General features: G+C 44.1%; 1 protein-coding gene and 1 pseudogene across 1 annotated transcript in view; both read right to left on the minus strand.

Annotated features, from left to right (window-relative positions):
* The window catches only part of KCNH8 (potassium voltage-gated channel, subfamily H (eag-related), member 8), a 492,651-nt gene that overhangs the window by 369,026 nt on the left and 105,813 nt on the right, over positions 1 to 17,812 (minus strand). The window lies entirely within an intron of this gene.
* The window catches only part of LOC105000747, a 55,542-nt pseudogene that overhangs the window by 21,348 nt on the left and 16,382 nt on the right, over positions 1 to 17,812 (minus strand).

Genomic DNA, 17,812 nt, shown 5'->3' on the forward strand with positions numbered 1-17,812 from the left:
CAGACTTAAATTGAAGAAAGTAGGGAAAACCACTAGACTATTCAGGTATAACCTAAATCAAATCCCTTACGATTATACAGTGGAAGTGACAAATAGATTTAAGGGACTAGATCTGATAGATAGAGTGCCTGATGAACTATGGACTGAGGTTCGTGACATTGTACAGGAGACAGGGATCAAGACCATCCCCATGGAAAAGAAATGCAGAAAAGCAAAATGGCTGTCTGGGGAGGCCTTACAAATAGCTGTGAAAAGAAGAGAAGCGAAAAGCAAAGGAGAAACGGAAAGATATAAGCATCTGAATGCAGAGTTCCAAAGAATAGCAAGAAGAGATAAGAAAGCCTTCCTCAGCGATCAATGCAAAGAAATAGAGGAAAACAACAGAATGGGAAAGACTAGAGATCTCTTCAAGAAATTTAGAGATACCAAGGGAACATTTCATGCAAAGATGGGCTTGATAAAGGACAGAAATGGTATGGACCTAACAGAAGCAGGAGATATTAAGAAGAGGTGGCAAGAATACACAGAAGAACTGTACAAAAAAGATCTTCATGACCCAGATAATCACGACGGTGTGATCACTCACCTAGAGCCAGACATCCTGGAACATGAAGTCAAGTGGGCCTTAGAAAGCATCACTACGAACAAAGCTAGTAGAGCTGATGGAATTCCAGTTGAGCTATTCAAATCCTGAAAGATGATGCTGTGAAAGTGCTGCACTCAATATGCCAGCAAATTTGGAAAACTCAGCAGTGGCCACAAGACTGGAAAAGGTCAGTTTTCATTCCAATCCCAAAGAAAGGCAATGCCAAAGAATGCTCAAACAAGTCCATTAGCTCCCTCCAAAGCACACATGAGCCAGTGAAACATTAAAAAATAAAATCATCTACATCATGGGCTTCCTTACAGTTACTGGAATTTGATTTTTTTTTTTTTAAGTCAGCATGTATTTATCAGAAGAAATAAAAAGAGGATAAATGTTAAAATCCTGGTTTCAATGTACAGGTCTTCTATCTGTGCTGAGTAAAACTATTCTGAATCACTAAGTAGGATCTGAGAGGTGATTCAGAAAAGCCAAAGGTCTCAGAATCTGGTTTAGATTCACTCAGAAAAACAGCTTAATTCACTCAACGCCAGTAGCTCTTGAGACACATGCACAGATTCTGAAGAGGGCGTCCTTTATCCCACTTCAATGGATTCTGTTTCTCTAACTCCCCATCGGTGCTGCCTCAAGCCAAGTGGAGATTCCAGGTTAATGCCACAGTCCTAAGATGATTCAATAAAGTGACCGAATGTCAACCCTGAAATCCCATCCTGACAGACACACAGAACAACACTCCCACCTCCTGTCATTCAAAGACTCCCACAACACTAACCAGCCAGTCTGGCCCAGCCTGCCACCCACAAGCACTGATGCTGAAGCCAGTCGGCCTGAATTAGAATCCTACCTGGGCAGCTAGCTCATCACCTCAGCATCTCAGACTTGCTTGAACTTGAGTGACCTTGGGCTGCAGTGTGAAAGTGAAGTCACTCAGTCGCATCTGACTCTTTGAAACCCTATGGACTGTAGCCTACCAAGTTCCTCCACCCATAGGATTTTCCAGGCAAGAGTTCTGGAGTGGGTTGCCAGAAAATGGAGAAGGAAATGGAAAATGGGCTGCAGTGTACATATCTGTAAAACAGGGATGATAACAGAACTGACTTCAGAGTATTGTAATAAAGATTAACTGAGTTAATCTTTGTCATGAACCTAGAACATGCCTCAGTTCGGTTCAGTTCAGTTCAGTTGCTCAGTCGTGTCCGACTCTTTGTGACTTCATGAATCACAGCACGCCAGGCCTCCTTGTCCATCACCAACTCCCGGAGTTCACTCAGACTCACGTCCATCGAGTCAGTGATGCCATCCAGCCATCTCATCCTATGTCGTCCCCTTCTCCTCCTGCCCCCAATCTCTCCCAGCATCAGAGTCTTTTCCAATGAGTCAACTCTTTGCATGAGGTGGCCAAAGTGCTGGAGTTTCAGCTTTCGCATCATTCCTTCCAAAGAAATCCCAGGGCTGATCTCCTTCAGAATGGATTGGTTGGATCTCCTTGCAGTCCAAGGGACTCTCAAGAGTCTTCTCCAACACCACAGTTCAAAAGCATCAATTCTTCGGTGCTCAGCTTTCTTCACAGTCCAACTCTCACATCCACACATGACTAGAAAACATACTGGAAAAACCATAGCCTTGACTAGACGGACCTTTGTTGGCAAAGTAATGTCTCTACTTTTGAATATGCTGTCTAGTTTGGTCATAACTTTCCTTCCAAGGAGTAAGCGTCTTTTAATTTCATGGCTGCAGTCACCATCTGCAGTGATTTTGGAGCCCCCAAAAATAAAGTCTGACACTGTTTCCACTGTTTCCCCATGTATTTCCCATGAAGTGATGGGACCAGATGCCATGATCTTCATTTTCTGAATGTTGAGTTTTAAGCCAACTTTTTCACTCTCCTCTTTCACCTTCATCAAGAACATGCTTCGCACTCAGTAAAAGTTATATAGGAATTTGTTAAATCCATAAAAAGCAACTATGTATCTTCATTGGAAAAAGATTTTGATAAACAAATTAAAAATAAGAAGGGCTAAAAAAGACTTCATATATTAAAGAGAAACTCTTCAGGCTCTTAAAAATAGTGGCCTCTACAAAACAACGTGTGTACTAGTCACGACTCCTCCGGTGCGCTCACTCGCTCACAGAATCCTCCCCCCCTTAAAAGTTTGGGTTTGGCAGATTTTTAAAGACTGCAGAAACGTAAGGTGAACTTTCTCAAGACATAATAACTAAATAAGCTAAAACAGACCACTTCTCAACAAAAGCAAATGATGTCCCCTCAGTGGGAACTGGGGCTTCCCTGGTAGCTCAGTTGGTAAAGAATCCGCCTGCAATGCAGGATACCCTTGTCAGACTCCTGGGTCAGGAGGATCCGCTGGAGAAAGGATAGGCTACCCACTCCAGTATCGCTGGGCTTCCCTTGTGGCTCAGCTGGTAAAGAAACTTCCAGCAATACAGGAAACCTGGGTTCGATCCTTAAGTTTGGAAGATCCCCTGGAGAAAGGAAAGGCTACTGACTCCAGTATTCTGGCTGAATTCCATGGGCTGTATATTGCATGGGGTCGCAAAGAGTTGGACACGACTGACTTCACTTCACTCCCGGGCTCCTGCTCCCATCTGGCCTGCTGCTCACTGCAGCCATGCCCAGGCTGAGCAGAAAGATCAATCCCGCTGATAACAGTTTCCTTGAGAATAGCACTCTGACTGCTGGGGAAGGTGCAGGGGGCACACAAAGGGGCTCCTGATGTATCTGAGGCTTTGAATCCTTGAGGACAAGCATTTCTATTCCACGAGGCAAAAGAGATTCTTCAAGAGGGGCCAAGAGCACGGCCGTGAGGGTGGCAGGCAATCGAACAGACTTTACTGTCTGGGAAATTACGATGATCATTCAAAATTTGGAGGCTTCGGTGACAATTGTTCATTTTCCTGAAGCTAAAACCGACTTTGGTCTGAGGTGTGGGGATCACAGATCTGCAAGTTTATCAAGAGCTGTTGGTGAATATTGACCGTCATTGGGAATTTCTGTTATGAATGTTTGCCCTTTCAACTCAGTGTGGCACCACTTGAGGTTCACCCAAAGTTACGTGCATAATAAGTAAGCAAGCTTCATCCCCGATGTAGACAGAGACTACCTTGCCTTTGCTGGTGTTACAATCTTTTTTTAGTTTTTCTCCCCCATTCCCTGGCTTCAATGGAGAAAATTGGCTCTAAGAGCCAGCAAGCTAAAGGAAGAGCAAAATTTGATGGGAAAGTGATCACTCAAGTTGTTTTATGAATGACAGGCAGATCCAACAGGTTCACTCAACATGGGCAAGTTGTATTAGCAAAACTGCTCTTTCAAATTACCAGAGGAGCTAGGTTTCCAAACCCATAAATGGTTAATTGCAAGCATGCCCATTATTCTAATTCCCATTAATTTCTCAATTCCCAGTTGGTTTCTGCTGCCTTCAAAGGCGTATTGCTATTTGCAGTTGCTGGCACTTGGTAGGGATGGCTCATAAATTCATCTAATGGTGGGACAGCTAAGAATGTGACTGAGTGAGCGACAGCTGTATTCTATCTAGCCACAAAGGAGAGGTGAGAAAACTGGCCTGAAGTCACCTCCTGAAGGGCCGACACCGCCTCTCTGAAGAAAGTCACTAAAAGGAACTAACTACAACACTAATCCCTTTGTTTTTTGGTTGTTTTTTGAGGCAGAGAGAAAAGTTGTGTAACTGTCAGGTAATTGCCATCAAATGGGAAAACAGGAGTCACTTAGGGTAACCAGGAGCATTGGCTGAGAAACCCCCCAACAGCATCGGTATGTGATGGTCAAAGGACCAACTGCAAAACCAAAATACATGTTCAGATCACGGAAAAGAGACAATTAACCGCAAGACATGTTGACTCATCTGCTGAATCGATCACTCTGTGTTAGAGCCCCTGAAAACAAAACGGGCTGAAACAAGCTGCTTCCACACAGTGTCGGCCCAATTATCTTTCAGGACCGACACATACAACCCGTAAACGCAGGTCCTCCTAGCTCTCCTGGGTCATCTCAGCCTTCCAATTACCCCTGTCCCCCGACACACAGAATCCCATCTCATGCCAGCATGTAGTGCTGAGAGTTACAAATAAACCTGCTGCTATGGTCCCCAATAATAACTGTGGTTTACCTAAAAGGCATGCAAGTGTCAAGTTGTCAGCTTAGTTTCTGAATCTCTACGGTGTGGAGAACGAACCCTAAATAAACATGCCTGGAGAGGAGCCGCGTGATTCAGCTAAAAAGCAGACTCACTGGGATGGCAGAGTTGCAACCAGGATGCTGGTCCACGCTCTTTGGGGAGACAGGAGGAAGAGATACAGCTCCAGGCAGTAAAGCAAAGGGCGTGTGAGCCTGCACAGGACAGAGCGGGCATATGAGCCCCTGCTAACAGTGGGCACAGGCCTCAGACATTGTTGAACCAATAATCACAGACTTCACCCTGGACCAATGCAGACCCTCTTCAACACCAGTATTCTCAGCACAGACGGCACACTACATTAGAAAGAACATGTGGAAGGCGGGAGATTGCCTCAACCGGAAGACAGTGGTGGTGAGAGCACAGGACTCGTGGACCTAGATGCTCACACTAAGTGAAGCCAGACAGGGAAAGACAGACACCACCTGCAATCTCTTATAGGTGGAATCTTTTACAGCGATGCAAATGAACTTATTTATAAAACAGAAAAGGACTCCTAGACATAGAAAATAAACTTAGGGTTACCAAATGGGCAAGAAGTGAGGTGGTGAGGGATAAATTGGGAGTCTGGGATTAACATACACACACTGCTGTATACAAAATAGAGCAAAAAAAGGACTTACTGTATAGCACAGGGAACTATATTCAATATGGGTAACAATCTATAGCGGAAAGGAATAGGAAATAACTGAATCATTTTATTCTACACCTTAAACTAACACAATATCATGAATCAACTATGCTTCAATAAAAAAGAAAAAAAAAAAAAGGATTTGGGGTCAGATTCCCTGGTAGCTTAGTTGGTAAAGAATCCACCTGAAATGCAGGAGACCCCGATTTGATCTCTGAGTTGGGAAGATCTGCTGGAGAAGGGAAGGGCTACCCACTCCAGTATTCCTGGGCTTCCCTGGTTGCTCAGCTAGTAAAGAATCTATCTGCTATGCGGGAGACCTGGGTTCAATCCCTGGGTTGGGAAGATTCCCTGGAGAAGGGAAAGGCTATTCTGGCCTGGATAATTCCATGGACTAAATCCATGGGGTCCCAAAGAGTTGGACACGACTGAGTGACTTTCACTTCACTTCACTTTCACACTTCAGATCCAGTACAATCACCAGCTTATCTTCTAGCTCTGTGCCCTGGGAACATTTATGAAGACAGGTTGCTCCATGCAGAGCCTGAGACAAGGATTAGGGCACACCCAATTTATTGAGGGAGGATCATCAGGGAAAACCTATACAAGACGAGAGGAGGAGGAAGAGCAGGGTTGAGAAGGGAGAGAAAGTGCAGGAAGGACCTCGTTTCTGCGGAGGCTTCGCTTCAACCCCGTGGCTCTCCTGGGTCGTCTCCGGGGGCTCTGGAGGGTTGAGCTGTAACCAGAGGTGTCCTGTCTGGGGTCACAGGGCTTGGCTTCTGTGGGTGAGTCACTGATCCCGGCCCAGAGGCAGAGGGGAGGGTTGGGAGGACGCTCACCTCCCAGGCAAGGCACCTCCCATTGGGCAGGGGGCAATTATATGGGTTCAGCGGCCGGCGCTGGAGCAGCCATGGGATGGGCCTGGACCCAACCTGCGTGGGGAAACCCTGCAGGAAGTGGCACGGGAAGGCTCAGCATGCATGCATGCTAAGTCGCTTCAGTCGTGTCCGGCTCAGCATAAGTAAGCACAAACCGTGAGGAAGGAGCGCCTGGAGCACCCTGGGGCCAGGGCAGAGGATCCAAGGAAGATTCGCTTTTGCGGGGCTTGGGGCCTGGCAGGCAGAGGCGGACGCTGATCCAGCCGCTGGGACAGGGTCCGCCCTGAACTGTGAGCAGCTGGCCTCCACTCTGGAGGGTAAAGGTGCAAGCGGGCCAGATCGGCAGCTGATGCTGTGTGTGCGCCCTGGCTCTGGGGGCGGCGGGCAGGGGCCACGTGGGCGGGGGCGGGGGTGGGGCGGCTCGACGGGGGGTCACGGCCAGGCCAAGGCTGCGGGCTGCACAGGGGCCTGTCTGGGGCCGGAGCGAGGCGGGCAATTTTGGCAGCTGTCCTAGCTTCAGCTTGCCTTCTCCAGGACCACCCTTCGTGGACGCAGAGCATCTTCCTCCCGCAGCACCCACTGCATACCAGCCCCTGGTACCCTCTACCGGAAGTTCGTTATCACCGAGCGCCTGTGAAATTGCACTGGGAGCTGTGAGGTCGCAACTAATGATGGCTGACCTAAGAAGGGGATCTGGAAGGGGCACTGACCGAAACCCGTTCCGCACTGTTCTCTCCTCTAGAAAACAGGAGTGGCATCCCGTATATATTTATTGTGCAGATAAAAGGAGATTTTTTTTGTTTCCAGTGCATGGCCGATGTAGAGAATGGACATGCGGACATGGGGGAAAAGAGAGGGAGGGGCAAATTGGGAGATGAGGATTGCCGTACCTACAGTACGTGCGTAAAATCGACAGCTACTGGGAAGCTTCTGTAAAGCACAGGAAGCTCAGCTCGGTGCTGTTCATTTCTTCTAAAAGTGCCATGCACCCAGGCTACCTCCAGCACTGCTCAGAAGAGGGCTAATTAGAGACCAGCCTGCCCAAGGCTGTAGGTGTCAGAGTTTCTTCTTGGATTTCCTAACAAGTCATTTAGCCCAAGTAGGATCCCTTGGGAGAGAAAGCAAACCGGTTCTAGCCTTTTAGAAGATGGGCAGAACAGACTGGTGAAAGGAAATCATGTTCCTGGAAGGTGCCATACAAACCAGGACCCTCTTGCAGTTAAACAAAGCTCAGGTAGTTTCAAAAGGACATCTCTGACTGTCTGAAGTTTTGTCCTTACAAAGGTCCATCTAGTCAAGGCTATGGTTTTTCCAGTAGTCATGTATGGATGTGAGAGTTGGACTGGGAAGAAAGCAGAGCACCAAAGAATTGATGCTTTTGAACTGTGGTGTTGGAGAAGATTCTTGAGAGTCCCTTGGACTGCAAGGAGATCCAACCAGTCCATCCTAAAGGAGATCAGTCCTGGGTGTTCATTGGAAGGACTGATGCTGAAGCTGACACTCCAATACTTTGGCCACCTGATGTGAAGAGTTGACTCATTGGAAAAGACTCTGATGCTGGGAAGGATTAGGGGCAGGAGGAGAAGGGGATGACAGAGGATGAGATGGCTGGATGGCATCACTGACTCGATGACATGAGTTTTGGTAAACTCTGGGAGTTGGTGATGGACAGGGAGGCCTGGCATGCTGCAATTCATGGGGTCGCAAAGAGTCTGACATGACTGAGAGACTGAACTGAACTGAACTGTACATCCCTCAACACTTTTTATCAGTAGTTTATTGTAAGATGACATTATCAAATTTGGTAGATAAACAGACTGAAGGGGGAAATAACAGAGTAAGTCCTGTACATATGAACCTTCAAGGTGAAACTTTCAAAGATGCAAATTTGCCACTGTATCCACCTGTTACAGTGCACCATTCACTGTGCTTCTCAAGGTCCTGTACTGTAAAATCAAAATTGTTTTATTTTTTGTTTTTGTTTTTTTATATATTACTTGTGTGAAAACTGTTATAAGCATATTACAGTACAGTACTCGATAGTTGATTGTGTTAGCTGGGTACCGAGGTGAAGTTTGTTGGACTTAACGAACATATTAGACTTCTGAGTGTGCTCTTGGAATGGAACTCATTTGCATGCATAGATACATCCTTACTATGTAGACAGATATGGGATGAAAGAACATTAAGTGGACATGCATTGCCTAGTAGGAGCAAAATTCATTAATCTTTTTTAGTCCTATTTTATTGTCATCATGACAACACTTACTGAATTTTAACTCTGTGCCAGAACTGTATGAAGCATGGGACCAGAGTCATCTAAGCATCATAACAGCCCTATGGAATCTTCATTTATGGGATGGGGAAGGTCAAGGGAGAGAGACAACCCAGTCAGTGTCACACAGCTGTGTGAGTGAGTGCCAATCCAGATGCATGCACTTACGGAGGCCACACTCTGTATCACAACACTGTTTGAATCCAGGCACGGGGCTTTGCAGAGGCCCTCCTCTGCCATTCCCTGGCTGCATGATCAAGTTGCTTAGCTCTGCAGGCTTCAATTCCTGTGTGTAAAATGAGGACAACAGTAGCATTTCCCACAGGGTCATCGTAAGGGTCAAGGGAAATAATGTTGTAAAATACTTGGCAGGGTGATAGCTGCATGTGTATTCAGTAGATAGTAACTGTAGTTAATATTGATAATCATCATCAATTAACACAGGACAGCAAAAATCCAGATTCCCAAAGACTTTGTCAACTTTACCTCATGGTCCCAAACAAAAATTATGATATTTCTAGGCATAAAGGCAAATGCTTGCACAAGGCTTCCAGAAACAACATGATACAAGTATAAGACCTGGCTTGATGGCAAAGTAAAGGAGAAACTCATTTAACAAATACGTATTGATTGCACCTTCATTTTGCAGATACCATGAGAGAGGCTGAGGAAACTGCAGGAAATCACAAAAATAAAATAAAATTCCAGCTCTCATTGAGCTCACATCTTTGTGGGATATGCAAAGGATGCAATAACAGATAAATGCATGTTTGTCATATAGCAATAAATGGTATGAAGACAAATTAATCAAAGTATTGGGATAATATATGTGAGAGGAGTGACCAGTGAAAGTTTCTCTAATAAGAGGAGGACACGTGAGTGAGTGTGGGCATGTCAGAAGGAAGAGTGCTTTTTCTCCAGTGTAGAAGTCTGGCTTATTTTATAATCAACTGAATAATTATATTTTAATACTGAATAGTCAGAAAAGTTTATACAATCATCTAGAAAATTTGTATCTTGTTTCTAAAATAACTGAGTTGATTTTTCCTTATCTAAATTATCCTTCACACTTACTGCCATGTACCTTCTTATAATTTAATTTAATTCTCATTTGTATCCCCAGAATAAAAAGTGACAGGACAGTTATTGCAAGCTGTATTTTCACAGCATTGGTAAAGATGTGATTTTGCCTTGAGGTAATTTTCTGATGTACTATGGAATTCAGATATCAATTCATTATTAGACTCCCATAGGCAAAGATCAAAATCCTTCAAGCTAGGCTTCAACAGTATGTGAACTGAGAACTTCCAGATGTACAAGCTGGATTTAGAAAAGGCAGAGGAACCAGAGAGCAGATTACCAACATCCCCTGGATCATAAAAAAAGCAAGAGAATTCAAGAAAAAACATCTATTCTGCTTCATTGACTGCAATAAAGCCTTTGACTGTGTGGATCACAACTGTGGAAAATTCTGAAAGAGATGGGAATACCAGCTCACCTTACCTGAGAAACCTGTATGCAGGTCAAGAAGCAACTGTTAGAATCAGACATGAAGCAGGAATCGGTTCAAAATTGGGAAAAGAGTACATCAAGGCTCTATGTTGTCACCCTGCTTATTTAACTTATATGCGAGTACATCATGAGAAGTACCAGGCTGGATGAATCACAAGCTGGAATCAAGATTGCTGGGAGAAATATCAATAACCTCAGATATGCAGATGACACCACCCTTATGGCAGAAAGTGAGGAAGAACTAAAGAGCCTCTTGATGAGGGTGAAAGCGGAGATGAAAAAGCTGGCTTAAAATTCAATATTCAAAAACTAAGATCATGGCATGTGGTCCCATCACTTCATGGGAAATAGATGGGGAAAAAGCAGAAACAGTGGCAGATTTTATTTTCCTGGGCTCCAAAATCACTGCAGATGGTGACTGCAGCCATGAAATTGAAAGACGCTTACTCCTTGGAAGAAAAAGTATAACCAACCTAGATAGCATATTAAAAGGCAGAGACATCACTTTGCTGACAAAGGTCCACATAGTCAAAGTTATGGTTTTCCACTGGTCATGTATGGATGTGAGAGCTGGACCATAAAGAAGGCTGAGTGCCAAAGAATTGATGTTTTCGAACTGTGGTCTTAGAGAAGATTCTCAAGAATCCCTTGGACTGCAAGGAGATCAACCAGTCAATCCTAAGGGAAATCAACCCTGAACATTCATTGGAAGGACTAATGCTGAAGCTGAAGCCACCTAATGCGAAGAGCCAACTCATTTGAAAAGACCCTGATGCTGGCAAAGATTGAAGGCAGGAGGAGAAGGGGATGACAGAGGGTGAGATGGTTGGATGGCATCATTGACTCAGTGGACATGAGTTAGAGCAAACTCTGGGAGATGGTGAATAACAGGGAAGCCTGGTGTGCTGCAGTCTGTGGGGTTGCAAAGAGTCATATATGACTGAGCAACTGAACAACAACAAAGCTTAGATAATTTTGAATGGAGAAACACTTCCAGTGTGTTCTTAAAAACAGAAAACTTTAGAAATAGGTCACGTATCATCATTATAACCTTAAAATCACCACCATTTTTTAATTATCAAAAACTTGATCCTCAATTAAATGCTACCTCAGCCAAGAACAAAGGCTAACAAGGTGACCAATTTAATATTGACGGTGAAACTTTCAGTGACTGGTATACTTTCTTGAGGGAAGATTGTTTTAATTAGAGACAAAAGTGAGTCCCAGGGTGACGGTTCTGGGGCATGTTGGAAGGTACCTAGAAAAGACTGAGTGGGAGGGAGACGCATAGGAGAAAAGGTCGCTAGGAAAGCAGGGGCTTTCAGATCCTGGTGAGGAGCTTGCAGCCCACCTGGAGGAATCTGGGTTATGTTCCAGTCACTGCTGGGAGCACAGACTGTTGAGGAGCTGTGAGGGGCAGGGCTAGCTGTCTGTGCAAGAAGCATGGAGCCTGAACTACGATGGGAGCACTGGGGTTGGTAAGTGTCTGTGGGATTCTGGAAGTAATTTTATTTTTTTAAAGAAAAGTTTGATGTATTTAACAGTGGTAAGAAAAAAAAAAACTTCTATTCATCAAAAGACAATTTTTAAAAATTGAAGTATAGTTGATTTATAATGTTGGGTTTGTTTTTGGTGTATAGAAAGTGATTCAGAGAGATGTCTGTGTGGGTGTCTGTACATATGTATCTATATATATTCTTTTTCTGGTTCTTTTATATTTTTTATTTTATTTTGTACTGGAGCATAGTTAATAACAATGTAGTGTTATTTTAAAATACAGCCAATAGGACAGTTGATGGTTTAGACAGACAATGAAAGAAAATAGGAAACATAAGGATGACTTTAACTTATTGGCCAAGGCAACAGGAAAAAGTATCATTTCATGACATTAAGATTAGGGGATGTGGAGAGCTTTTTGGTGGGAAGGTACAATCAAGATTTTGCTTCTGGGTATTGAATCTGGTATGCCTACTAGACCCCTAACATGAGGCATTCAATAAGTAGGTATACATGAGTCTAGAGCTCAAAGGAGAGGGCTGGTCTAGAGATACAGTTTATAAAGTGAAATTCTCAGTTTATAGATTTAAAATCCTAAACCTGATAGGCTTACAGAAGGAGCGTGTTGGATGGAGATGAGGGCTGTTTTAAAGGCACCCTTAGAAAACTAGGGAGGCAGCACAGAGGATGGCAAGGCTCCAGTGGGTGAGAGAGGAAAAGGTACTCCTTAATTTTAGAGGGAATGGATTGTTCAGTGGGTAAGACCGAGGAAAAGATGCTCCTTAATTTTAGAGGGAATGGATTGTTCAGTGGGTAAGACCGAGGAAAAGGTACTCCTTAATTTTAGAGGGAATGGATTGTTCAGTGGGTAAGACCGAGGAAAAGGTGCTCCTTAATTTTAGAGGGAATGGATTGTTTCCAAAGATAACGAGGTCCTGTTCCGTGCTCACCAGGAGCCCCAGCTGACAGCAGCGAAAGATACTACAAAGAACTGCCTATTGAATGGGAAGAAGGAGTGCATGACCTTCAAGCTCAAAGTCCTCAACACAGAAGATAATTGACTAGGAATCAAGAGAGGTCTTCAGTTAAAGGCCTACCCTTGGCATTTTCCGTGGCCTCAAGCAACTCCTGAAACTCCCTTAAGTCTTGAGCTTCCCCACTGACAAAATGAATAAGCTGGATAAGATACTCTTTAAAATTCTCTCCTGAGATCTAAAAGTCTATAATTACCAGGTATCCTTTTTTGTACTATTGAACTCACTTGTTAAAAAATCCAGCAATAAAAAAATTCCAAAGTGATTTAACAAATCAAAAGAATTGCTGATTTGCTGAAAGTTAATTAACTAGATTCTTGGGATCGGACAAAGCAAAGCCTTTCCAGATAGGTCTTGAGTTATCTTTGCCAGAGCTCCTGTTCACACTTCCACTTGGAGGTGACACAGCTGTACTTCTGTGATAAGCCACAGCAGAGCAAGAAAATGTCCAGCAAATTTGGAAAACTCAGCAGTGGCCACAGGACTGGAAAAGGTCAGTTTTTCATTCCAATCCCAAAGAAAAGCAATACCAAAGAATGTTCAAGTGAAAGTGAAAGTTGCTCAGGCATGTCCAACTCTTTGTGACCCCATGGACTATATAGTCCATGAGATTCTCCAGGCCAGAATCCTGGAGTAGGTAGCCATTCCCTTCTCCAGGGCGTCTTCCCAACCCAGGGATCAAACTGGGGTCTCCTGCATTGCAGGTGGATTCTTTACCTACTGAGCTATCAGGAAATGTTCAAACTACCTCACACTTGCGTTCATCTCACATGCTAGCAAAGTAAATGCTCAAAATTCTCCAATCAAGGCTTCAACAGCATGTGAACCAAGAACTTCCAGATGTTCAAGCTGAATTTAGAAAACGCAGAGGAACCAGACATCAAATTGCCAACATTCATTGGATCATAGAAAAAGCAAGAGAATTCCAGAAAAACATCTACTTCTGAGTGACTGAACTGAACTGAACTGCTTCATTGACTATGTTAAAGCCTTTGACTCTGTGGATCACAACAAACTGTGGAAAATTCTTAAAGAGATGGAGATACCAGACCACCTTACCTGCCTCCTGAGAAATCTGTATGCAGGTCAGGAAACAACAGTTAGAATCAGACATGGACCAACAGACTGGTTCCAAATTGGGAAAGCAGAACATCAATGCTGTGTATTGCCACTCTGCTTATTCTTACTTCTATGCAGAGGACATCATGTGAAATGCCAGGCCAGATGAAGCACAAGCTGGAATCAAGACTGCTGGGAGAAATATCAATAATCTCAAATATGCAGATGACACCACCTTTATGGCAGAAAGTAAAGAGGAACTAAAGAGCCTCCTGATGAAAGTGAAAGAGGACAGTGAAAATGCTTGCTTAAAACTCAACATTCAAAAAAGTAAGATCGTGACATCTGGTCCCATCAGTTCATGGCAAATAGATGGGGAAACAATGGAAACAGTGACATACTTTATTTTGAGGTGCTCCAAAATCACTGCAGATGGTGAGTGCAGCCATGAAATTAAATTAAAAGATGCTGGCTCCTTGGAAGTAAAGCTATAACCAACCTAGAAAGCATATTAAAAAGTGGAGACATTACTTTACCAACAAAGGTCCATCTAGTCAAACCTATGGTTTTTTTCCAGTAGTCATGTGTGGATGTGAGAGTTGGACCATAAAGAAAGCTGAGCGCCAAAGAATCAATGCTTTTGAAATGTGGTTGGAGAAGACTCTTGAGAGTCCCTTGGACTACAAGGAGATCCAACCAGTCCATCCTAAAGGATACCAGTCCTGAATATTCATTGGAAGGACTGATGCTGAAGCTGAAACTCCAGTACTTTGGCCACCTGAAGGGAAGAACTGACTCATCGGAAAAGACCCTAATGCTGGGCAAGACTGAAGGCAGGAGGAGAAGGGGACAACAGAGGATGAGATGGTTGGATGGCATCACGGACGTGATGGACATGAGTTTGAGCAAGCTCCCGGAGTTTGTGATGGACAGGGAAGCCTGGTATGCTGCAGTCCATGGGGTTGTAAAGCGTCAGACACGACTGAGCGACTGCACTGAACTGATGAGCCTTGACCATGAACAAAGTACAGTGCCGGATGCCTTGGGACCTGGGAATAGACCGCGTCTCTTACAATCTCATTCATAGATGGCTAGTAAAACACTTAAAGTTACTACCCAGAAATGTATAGTGATAGATGCAGGGAATACAAAGAGGAAATGGACGCTGTGCTCGAAAGGTGGACTTAGACAGAAAAAGTCAGTGTTCTTTGGGGATAGGAGGTGAATATGGTTTCTAGGAACGAGGAAGGAAAGAAGTCTGTACATCTGGGTTCCAAACCTGTTCGCTGTGTGCCTTTAGTAAGACTAACACCATCCTCTTAGCATAGTTATGATAAGAAAATTGAAAATTATATGGAAGATAATATCATATCTGGCATCTTAAGGAATCAATAAACCCTAGTTATTAGATCTGGATAAAGGAAGTGGTTTGGAATCCTATGGAAGACATACCATGAATAAAGTTCATGAATCTCATATCCTCTGATCCTGACCTGCTCACAACCTCCACTTCTCGTCTTTATTTTGGCTACTTTCCATCACGACTGTCCTTGTTACTCACACGGAGGTACTTACTAAGTCAAGGACAACTTATTGAAACTCACATTCTCCCAAATTCATTCACGTATCGCCCAAATTCTGCTGTATTTACCTAACACGTTTTCTCTACTTTTCCTTATCTAAATTCTCCCTTAAATACATTTCTTTGATTAAAATATTTTGTACCACAGTTTTAAATGGAAATCCAACATGACTTTCCATAAGAAGAGGAGAACTGAAAAACAGATGCAAGCTGAAAGCCACTGAACTGCAATGCCGTTGACTACTCTCCGGCATCCTCTTTGAGATCCTCTTAGGCCCTCCTAGGTAGAGATTATAGAACGGGGCAGGGAAGGGGGACTGGCTGACCAGCAGGTTTAGTCAGTGGTTAAAGACGTGTTCCCATCAGACTCAGGCCTTCGTTTCCTAAATAAAGTATTCAAAGACGATTGAAAACTTTCTACTGTGTGGTTCAGTATGACAGTAAGCTCCCTGCATACAAACAAGTTTTGATCGAGATCACATTCATAAGTCCAATTTGTTCACAAGTCCGATAAAGTTAGCCTAGGTACCCGACTAACATGAGCACCTATATAGTACTGTACTGCGCTAGGCTTATAGTACTTTTCACACAAACAATACGCAAAAAACAAACACAAAATACAGGAAATACCTTTAATCTTCTAGCGCAGTGCCTTGAGCAGTAGAGTAGTATCAGCTTCATCAGCGCTATTTTACGCTTGGTTCTGGACACCCTGGGCTTGAAACAGACATTGTACTAGGACTCCACAGAGTCCACCCTGCACACTTAGCTGCTCAGTCAAATCCGACTCTTTGCAACCCCCCATGGACGGTGGCCCACCACGCTCCTCTGTTCATGGGGATTCTCCAGGCAAGAATACTGGAGTGGGCTACTCCATACAGTACTGGACAGTAAAGTGCACAAAAGCACAACCACCTGGCAAGGATGCATGCCCGTGGGAAGGTATACCAGCCGTGTGAACCGACGTCAATGGACATGCAAACACACATTCGCATCTTTGAAAGTTCGTATGTATGGAACTCACTGTACTTGATGCTACGTCTGTATATTGTGCCTCAGCATGGGTGCAGAGCCCCTGAGAAACACTGCCTTCATTCACACCAGCCCACGGGCCCTACTTGTTACACTTCTTCGTGACTTTTCATGCTTCCCTGAGTCCCAACTCCTCTCCAGAGTCTCCCCTGAGCACCAGAGCTAAGCTCTCAGTCTTTACATCAAAGTACTTGGTATTTAGAAGACCCATTTGGAAATACATCACGCATTTCCTCATAACATCGTGCTGTGACTGCTGTACCAGCGGTTTGCTCGTGCTTTTTACCCCTCTCCCCAGTGCATCCTTGTGAGTGTCCTTTCCACTCGTGGTATCTCACTCCTGTGTACTTGAGACTGGCAGGCATGGGGCAAAGTGTCTAGAATAAGTGACTTAAAAGTGTGGTCAAAGAGAGCATCGAGCACTATGGCCATATTGGAGGATGGAGGCAATCTACATGAAGACCGAGAATACTGACATTAACAAGGCATTTTTGAAATAAAAATATTGGGTTGGCCAAAGAGTTCATTTGAGGTTTTCCATAACCTGAATGAACTTTTTGGCCAATTCAGTATTTGCCTATCCAGTAGCAGGGGAACGTTTTCCTGAGGTGATTCTGGATGCATATAGCTGTGAGAGAGGAAGCTGTCAGTACTAAAAACAGAAGTCTCAGTGTTTCCAGCGTCCGGCAGTTACGGGGCTCTGTCCAGGCACTGCTGTCTGAGGAATCTACCACCAGAGTCTTCCTTTGTAGCTCTTGTCTGACTCCCTGGGAATCCTAAATCACTCGTCTTTGGATATGTGGGTGTTTTTTGTTTTTTTTTTTTTTTAAATCACTTTTTTTAACTGATAGGTACGTGAAACCCAACCTACTGCAACACTAGAGGAGCTATTTCTCAACATGTCAGAACCCACCCCAGCGGAACTTCAGGAGTAGGAGAACAAGCTTGAAGAAAGCAATGTGAAAAGCACTGGATTATACAAAAGGTAACGTATTCAAATGAATCCTCTCTTCGACTTCACATAAGACTTGAAGGACAAATAGAAGGCTTCATGCAGCCAGTGGTGGGCTTCCTGCATTACTGTCAACGAAGCCCGGTGTAATAACCAAGACATGAATCATCACAGAGCTGGGTGTATGGTCTGCAAAGACATAATTTCATTTTGTGCATTTGGGTAATGTCACTTTAGAGAAAATAAGATCATGGGAAAAGAAAGCAAGTAGAAGGAGAAAGGAATCATAAAGGAGAGCCCAGGCAACTCCCTGCCGCCTTCCCTCCATTTTAAAAGGTGGTGAGGTGGATGAACCTGGAGCCGTCATCCAGAGTGAAGTCGGTCAGAAAGAGAAAAACAGATGTCATATTTGGCAAATGGTACTTCTGAACCTGTTTTCAGGACAAGAGGGATGCAGACACAGAGAATGGATTTGTGGACACAGCAGGGGAAGGAGAGGGTGAGGGGAATCGAGAGGGTAGCAGTGACGAGTACGCACGACCATGTGT

Source organism: Bison bison, unplaced genomic scaffold (genome assembly GCF_000754665.1).
Source record: "Bison bison bison isolate TAMUID 2011002044 unplaced genomic scaffold, Bison_UMD1.0 scf7180017864374, whole genome shotgun sequence".
Lineage (NCBI taxonomy): Eukaryota > Metazoa > Chordata > Mammalia > Artiodactyla > Bovidae > Bison > Bison bison.